The following is an 8961-nucleotide window of genomic DNA, read 5'->3' on the forward strand; positions in this document are numbered from 1 at the left end:
GGTAGTTTAAAATTTTCATAAGTGTTACGAAAGTGAAACTTAATAATTAAAATTATATGTTAAATTTGACAACCTTAACCGTCCGTAAAAATTGAAACATTAGCAACCTAATGGTTCCCAAAGACAATTTTACCATCAAAGAAAACCTACACCTTCTTCAAGTGTTTTTTGCCATATCTTATTCAATTCATTTCACTGATTTTTCACTCCCATTTTGTCATTTAATTTCTATATAAAAGCATGTTTTTTCAACCAAAAGTAAGGAGCTACATTAAATCTTAATGCGAACAGAACTGATTCCCTTCATAAGGGGGCCACACCTTCTCGATCCTTACGTGTAAGTCTTAAAGTTTTCTCGAAAGATGTTCTCAGTGCTATGTGCTGTGAGCAGCAAGAATTACGTAGAACCGGTTCTTTTTTAAGGAAAAATAGAAATGTGACCTGATCTAATGTACTTCCAGTATTAAATTATTGGGTTCTATCTGTTTTTCCTTTTTTTGTGATTCTCTCAATGAAAAAAGTTGTCATTTTGATCTATATCCCAACATGAGTGGTCGGTCTGCATTGTTGATTATGTCCATCAAGCAGGCAGCTAGAACTATTGCCCTCACACCCAAAAGACTGGACTGGAGCTTTAAACTTTAACTCCGTCCTAATTTGAGGAAGTTCTCGTTCATTTGACACAACTTTTCAAATATTTAATCAAGCTTCTAAGGTAAATAATTGCTAATTGGAAAATATTACCTTAAATAAAATAATGCTGCTAACCTTTTCGGTCCACCATAAGTTAAAGGCTAGGACATAAAGCAGAAAGGAATAATAAAACTAGCTTAAATTATTAAATTCTCCATTCAATCTTCTTTCCAAATGCAATCCTCTAGTCCAGGGTTTTTACTCTTCACAAAGGAAGGCTGTAAAATTATTAAGATTACTTCAAAACAAACTAAAATGCTTACTTATCTGACTCAAATTTCGATTTGCTGCAGTTCACAACACTCAACCCACTCACACCCTAATGATGTTTAGGCCAGATTATACATTGCCATTCTGTTCTACAATGAAGCCAATCTTCTGATATCAATTTTTATGACATGTAGTTGGCCTAAAGCACTATTTAAAACAAATTAATATTGTTTAGAAACGTGTTATTTCAGTTTTACAGTCTAACGTCTTAGTTCCGTAGTCATACAGTTTTTCCGTAGGTAAACTCTTAAGAGTAAGTAACAAAGATACATCTTAAATTCAAGAAGTAGCCTTTCCAACGAGTTCAATGCAGTGTAACCTGAGCTACCGCTTCTTCACCTCCTTAAGGCAAGTGTTTTTCGGTAGGTAAACATTTAAGAGTAAGTTAACAAAGATGCATCTTAAATTCAAGAAGTAGCCTCTCCAACGAGTTCAATACAGTGTAACCTGAGCTACTGCTTCTTCACATCCTTAAGGCAAGTGTTTTTCCGTAGGTAAACATTTAAGAGTAAGTTAACAAAGATGCATCTTAAATTCAAGAAGTAGCCTCTCCAACGAGTTCAATACAGTGTAACCTGTGCTCCCGCTTCTTCAACTCCTTAAGGCAAGTGTGCAAACTTGTAAGCGTTGTTGGATCGAATTTACGAACTGGAACCTTACCTTTCAAGTAATTAACTGCCTTTAACCCAACGTACATGGGAATTGTTACGAGAGTTCGCCCATGGTTTGATGTAATGCTCATGCTATTTAAGATTTCGTTCTTTATTTCCCTTGCTTTAACCAGAAAACATAGGGAATTGATTTTTATTTTGATGGCAGGCTGGTAGCCTTGCAAGCTCTGCCTGCCAAATGTTGGTTTGCGTTAGTTAGCATGGGCTTAGCTCTCTCGAATGGTATGTGTAGACAAACGACGCGGTGGTCGCAAGCTACCGTCAACCATCTAATTCCCCAAAATATCAGTGAGACGGTCGTCTGTTGGTGGGCCGAGGGCTGCGGGAGCACGAATTAAGCAGATTTCCAACGAATTCCCCGTCCTTTGAATGTCGAGTCTGTGGCATGTTTTCCCATAATCAATAAGTCTTGTGATGTAAGACTGCATCGTGTGTGCTTTTGGAAATGTTTGAGAAATTCTGGAATGGTTTCAACAATCATCCATCCGCTTACATAACCTGCACCTTTCGTGCCAGTAGGGGCACCTTTGACCAAACGATCTTCGAAGTGAACACGAAAGACAATAAAGGGGGGGGGGCTGCTGCACCTGTAGCACTAACTGCACAACATATTGTTACAAGTTCACCCTCTTGGCTGAAATTAGTTGACCAGCTTGGTTTGCAATTTTTGGAGCCAAAACTTTCTTAGGATTATGCCCAGTTGTAAGACCAGTTTCATCAACATTCTGTTTAGCATAGACTTCAAATATCTCCTTATCTAACGCACCTGAGTAGTTGTCCAAAAACTCATTGACTGTTCTTTGATTAAATGCTGTTACCCAAGCAATCCTCGTATCCTGAGAAGAACGGATAGACATGCTTGGGTTTCTTTCGGAAAACCTTTTTCAGGAAATTTTGCCAAATGGGATTTTCCCCTCTAAGACAAGTAAATCAGTTTTCATTTCTTTATAGTAAATGATTCCCACAATATCTGCATGCATTCTTTTATCATTGGTGTCACTTAGATGGAATTCTTCTTCAATTTCATCTTGACTACTTTCTGTGGTGTCAAAACTCAGGTTTTTTCCCCCCTTTTCTTACTAATTTTGACTTGCCACTTCTAAATTTTTTCTTTCCCTTAGCCTTTGCTGTATTTTCAGCGAAGTCTTTCATCAGTTTATTTTTAACAGATGTATCATCGGCTATAATGCTGTTATTTTTTTTTTTGTGGTTGGTAGTATTTTTTCTGGCACTGGTTTTAGGGTGAGGAGAAATCTGCTCAAAAGAGATATTAGGGTATATAGGCATTTCAACAGGTAATTCTGAAGATACACTAAAAGATGTGCTTGGTCTAGACAGATCCTTGCTTTGAAGAGGACTTGCTTGCTTAGCACTCGGAGAGGCAGGTTCTGTAAGATCAGAGACATAGGAGCTCAAGAATTCGTCATGCGTAAAAAGGTTGAAGGGAAAGACTCTAGAAACTCTGAAGCCAGACTGAATGTTTTGCAGCGTGAAAGCCTGTAGAAAAATAGTACCAAGTAATCTTGATTAGCTGACAAGGATGGTTAAGCATCCACGGATCGGCAGCTCCACTGTAGTTAGCTTTTAGTGGTCCAAAGACAAATCAACCCAGGGACTGAAGATTGTGACGTGTGTAGCAGGATAATAAGCATTACAATTTTATTCGATTTAGCATATTCTACTGATTCTGGGCAGATATGGCTCGCAGGTTTGTTCATAATAAATAAGACTTTTAAGGCAAGACTCCGCCGTGTGTGCTTTTGAAGTGTTTTAGAAATTCTGAAAAGGTTTCAACAGTCATCCACCTGCTTACATAAGCTGCACTTTTTGTTGTAGTAGGGGCACCAGAGACCATACGATCTTTGAAGTGAACACACGGAAAGACCATAAAGCGGGGTGGATCGTTACACCTGTAGTACTAACTGCACAGCATATTGTTAAAAGTTGACCCTCTCGGCTGATGTTAGTTGACTAACTTGATTAGTAACTTTAGAGTCAACGCTTTCTTGCGAGTTTGATGTCTTTATCAGCTTTAAATACCTCTGGTTCTTTACTCTCAAGTTCATTTAAAGGTACTTCCAAAGTTCTACCCATCTTTTTAGGCTTGCTAGAGGAATTTGATGTTGAGTTGCTTTGATGTTTTCTTCTTGGAAACACCACTCCAAATCATTATCAAAGCTTCTTTAATTATCTGCCTGTCTGTTAATTCCCTGGTTGACCAGTGGTTGACTTTCTTAGATAAGGTCTTGTCATCTAAAACAGAATTACCTATCATAATCTACATCTGGAGCATATTTTGCTGCAATTGGGGTATCGTGGACACCCCTGTCCATATTACTCTGATCATTGATGTCAATATTGTCCCTTAATCAGTTACAATGAGAAAATTAAAATATGTCCTCTCCGTGAAGTGCCACTTCAAATTATAAATATCCAATGCCTAGCCTAAGTAGTATTGTCTTGAACTTACCTTAACCACAACGTGAAACTAAATACTACTTACTGAAAATTTTACTTCAGTGAAAACCAAGAGATTAACTTTACCTTTGAAAATTCCAAATTTGTACTCTCGGAAATGAATGCATAATCCAAATGACAGAATTCTTTTTACCAAGTGTCTCTACCAGTAACGTCACCTATTTTAGCTGTAATGAATTTTAATCTGGAGTCACCTGGAGTACATAGGGATAGGATATCCATACTACCGAAGTATTAAAATGGCCCCGGTCTCCCTATATAGGAATCATACTGATACAATACACATACAATTTACAAATAAATTACCCTTTGGAAAAAAAATCCTTACCTAAAACTGAAATTACCTGAGGAAATCTTGTGACATCTACTGGATAAGTTGCACATGAAAAAAGAAAAATAAAGAAAAAGGAAAAATGGGCCGATACCTGATATTTCTTTTTACGATAACCGATAATGAGACTTACCCCCATATTGGCGGACTGATGTATCGGTCAGGCCCTCATTAGTAGTACTAGTAAATTTAGTACGGGTAGTATATATATAGAACCTTTTGGTTGGCTCAACATACCCCTTAACATACACTGAAAGTTTCAGCTTAATACTCTGAGCTATTTCTGAGATATAGCTGTTACGGCCTTTTAAAAACCTGAATCCACATAGTGTGCTTCAATATACCACACTATTCTGTTCAATATTCCCTGAAAGTTTCATTGTAATACCTTTAGCTTCATTACTACTGCTAGTAGTAGTAGTTGTAGCGGTGGTAGTAGTGCTAGTAATTATAGTATTATGCACATTTTGCATTTTGACTAGTTCAACATCCCTCTTAACATGCCCTGAAAATTTCAACTTAATGCTCTAAACCATTCTTGGGATACTTTTCATAACATGCTTGTACAGAGTGTGTTTGTATTTACTTCAACATCCTCCTAAATATTCCCTCAAGATTTTAACTCCCTACTCTTAGCCTCAGTAGCTATAATCGTAGCAATAATAGCAATTTTAGTAGAAGTAGCAGCAGTTGTAGCAGTATTAGTATGCTCAGAATGTTCCCTAAATTTCACCTTAGTATTCTTAACCTCAGTAGAAGAAATAGTCATATCGATATTTCGTCGTAGTAGTCATATCGTCATATAGTCGTCGTCTTATCCATATGACGTCGTAGTAGCAATAGTTGCAACATAAACAGAGTGTCTTTTGCTTAGTTCAACATGCCATTGGTCAAATGAACACTCTCCCGTCATTCCTTTAAAGTTCCAACTTAACACCCTATAACGTGTTTTGGTTTAGTTCAGCACTCCTCTCAACATTCTCTGAAAGCTTAACTTTAATGTGCTTGATCTTTTTGGACACCAAAGGTCAAACATGCCCTCTCTCAAGAACTGATAATATATATAAACAATGGTCAAAGTACATAGCTTATAAGCCTTGCTCTGAGGGCATTGCGTCCCCTGAGAGCGGTTTTTTCGTAACTAAGGTTTTCGAAATTCGGAGAAAAACGACTTTGAAATTTTCCCCTTTGCTGGAACTTACACGGTACAACCGATTTTCTTCGTAAATACATCAAAAAAAAAAAGAAGAAAAATAATAACTAAGAGGGTCTCCCGAATATGAGATGGAAAAGGTGAAGTTTTCATTGTCAAAACTTGAAATGAAATACAGATACGACAATCTGACCTTACCGAAATTTTAGTAAACTTAAATACGACAAAATGGTATGGGCTGCCTATTCTTTTCACCATGAAGATACGACAAACGAGTTCTGATGCAGCAATACTATTTGAAAAATTATAAAAATTAAAAAAACCTCAGAAACGTTCATTTTTTGTTGAGTTTCTTTGCTGGCCGCAGCTTTGCTTCAACGGAATCCTCCTTTGGACATGGATCTCGTGCAGATGGAGAGGCTTCCAATTGTTCAATATCCCCCTTGGCCTTGTAGTACTGTTCAATCTTGGTTTCAAAATACTTCTAGTCTTGGTTGGGTATGAACTTCAGCAGATACTTGACATCTTTGATTTTCGCATCAGGTAGATCAATATTTTTGCCACAAAGTTTAGGCAAAACAAGATGTTCAACAACACGGACAGCCGAAGTGTTGGGACACTTTTTAACCGAAGTGCATTCTTGTGATATAGTGGCCATTTGCAAGTCTCCAGAGAAGGAAGTTTTGAACCAAACTTTCTTAGCGTCCAAACCAACTAGTACTTGTACAGCTTTGCTGGCTTTTGAAAGTCAAAGAACTTTGACTGGGTCACTTGCAGGATATTCAAAGGACGTGTCTTTCTTATTTTCAGTAACTTCCTTACCAGATCTAATGGAGAAAACAAATCAAGGTGCTTTAGCCCCCCACTCAATAATGCTATGTACAGCATCAACCTCCTGTATAGTCGAATGACCTGGCTCACAATACTGCATAACCACTTTTTCTAAGCGTGGAAATGTTCTTAGAACATCTTGGATGGCAAAGCTTATAATTGAGTTTCGGTTCTGGGACACGCAAGAGTCCAAACAAGTAATTAACTGACAGATATCAGGGTAAGTATCAAGAACTTTTTCTAGTATGACCACTAGTCCACTAGCTATTTCGTTTGCTCCACGTCCAGCCTCAAACTCGGACCGAATGCAACAGTATACCTCATTGATTTTATTACTGTTTCAGACTGTTTGAGAAACTTACTGTTTCATTATAAATCCATTTTTTTAATGTTATATAATCGACAAGCACCAATTTTCAACGATTAAGCTGGATACATAGATTTTATTTTGCCGTTTATGCCGTTTTCTTCTTCCTTGACGCCAAATTTTCAATTAAAGTATGCGTTTTTGGTCGTTTTTGATGACCGATTGATTAAGAGGAGATAAAGAATTTGAACCAAAATATTCAAACTCACACTTCTCTTCATTTAACAAAAGGTCCATCCCAGAAAAAGCATTGGAAACAGAAGATACCATTTTGGAGAGGCCAGTCCTAGTCCGACTAATCAGGAGCAAATCGTCAGCATACGCAAAATAAGACATCTAAAACATCAGAAAAATGTGGAGAGAATATTCTCGCAAGCACGCCAGAAATAAAATTTTTAAGAAGTGTTGGTGACAAAACGCCATCTTGTCTAACACATCTTTTAGCTTTAATAATTGCAGTTGGAGAAGGTTAACTAGAAACGAGCAGAAACTATAAGGAGTAGGGTTTACGTCCCCAATGCCTTCTAAACATCATAGTATAAATTGTACTTATGCTAAAAACAAAAAAAAACATTTTATTTGTTTTCTCTTTTTAACTTGAATACATCTAGAATCATTATGACTTACGAGAATAAATTTGTCCAGCTACTTTGAAGGTGAAAACGTTACAACTATTGACGGTTCAACCATCGCTTACGGTAAATGAAGCTAAATCAAAACTTTGGTTCAAGCTTTGGATTTGTTTGTGGAACTCTATAGAGAGCAAGTGACGTTCTATAAAAGGGCAAACGAATTAATTTGGAAATTGTGAAGGTAAAAATGCATTTCGACCAAGTAAGCAGCAACCTCCGAATGAATAGCCTTAAGTGGCTACTCTTTCCTCTGGAAAATAGAGGGCTCCACATTGAATACCTACAACCCTGAAGGGTCCCAATGACTTTTAATTAACAGTTCCGTAGTTTACTGCATCTTTATTGGTTTGTATTGGGTTACACAATTGTTATTGAATACATATGCATGTAGGTTTTCAAAAGAGCATATAAGCAATATCATAGGCAGAGCAGCACTATCATAAAAACTTTTAAAGCACCTCATTCAATTGGAAATTAAAAGCTCTGAGGTCATTTTTAAGCGTCAAAAAAAAAAAAAAAAAAAAAAAAAAAAAAAAAAAAAAAAAAAAAAAAAATGGAGGGTAAGAAACCTTCCAGGCCAATTAAGTCTCTAAACACATCCAATCAAAATTTGAGATAGTCATTTCCTCGAATATAGTTAAAAGGTCCACAAAATATGTCTCTGGGATGCCCCCCAATCGTCCCCTGAGAGCGGTTTTGTCGTATCCGCAACTTTTTCGGGAAGTGGAGTTAAGACGGCCATCTAATGTGAAATTTTTTGCTCTATCCGATCCCGTCGACCATTTTATTGTATCTCAACTAGAAGTGCCTCAATTTTAGATTTCTCGTTTATCGTATCTGACATTTTGCCGTTTTGTTAAGAGCGGTTTTGTCGTATCTCATATGGGAAAATTACATGGGCATTTTTGTCGCAACTCTGTCGACGTACACTTTTGAAGGAAGAAAAGATTTAGTAAAAGTTTCATAATGAGTCACAAACAGACATTATTTACATCTGCACAAGCTGCACAATATTTACAGGAATCCAGTACCTCATTTTTGTGGAATTGACTAATATTTTATTCTAAGAATATAATATATATTATATCTTATATTGTATATATTGTATTATATATTGTACATATATAGAGTATAATTTAATATTATACTCTATATACCATTCATACCTACTATTTATACTCTATATATACCGTTCATACCTGATTTGTTATGCTTTTATTGCGTATCAGTGGTCAGAATAAATCTTGGTTATGATGGTATTTTGGTAGTGCTTCCTTGTAACGCAGCAGCCTGTCGGTAAATTTTTTGCAGTTCATATTATTGACTTACAAATAAAGTGAACATACCACTCGATGCCTTTTTTTATGTTCTTTACCAACCCTCCCCGCAAAATACCCTCAGCCTGAGCAATTCCAAATCAGGGTTTTTGTAATATTTGTTCATGTAACTTAAGTTTCTCCGTACTTTATTCAAAATTCAGAAAACAAATTGTGCAAAATACTCTTTTCGTTATTGAATTGCTTTGTTATTGAACT

Source organism: Artemia franciscana, chromosome 11 (genome assembly GCF_032884065.1).
Source record: "Artemia franciscana chromosome 11, ASM3288406v1, whole genome shotgun sequence".
Taxonomy (NCBI): domain Eukaryota; kingdom Metazoa; phylum Arthropoda; class Branchiopoda; order Anostraca; family Artemiidae; genus Artemia; species Artemia franciscana.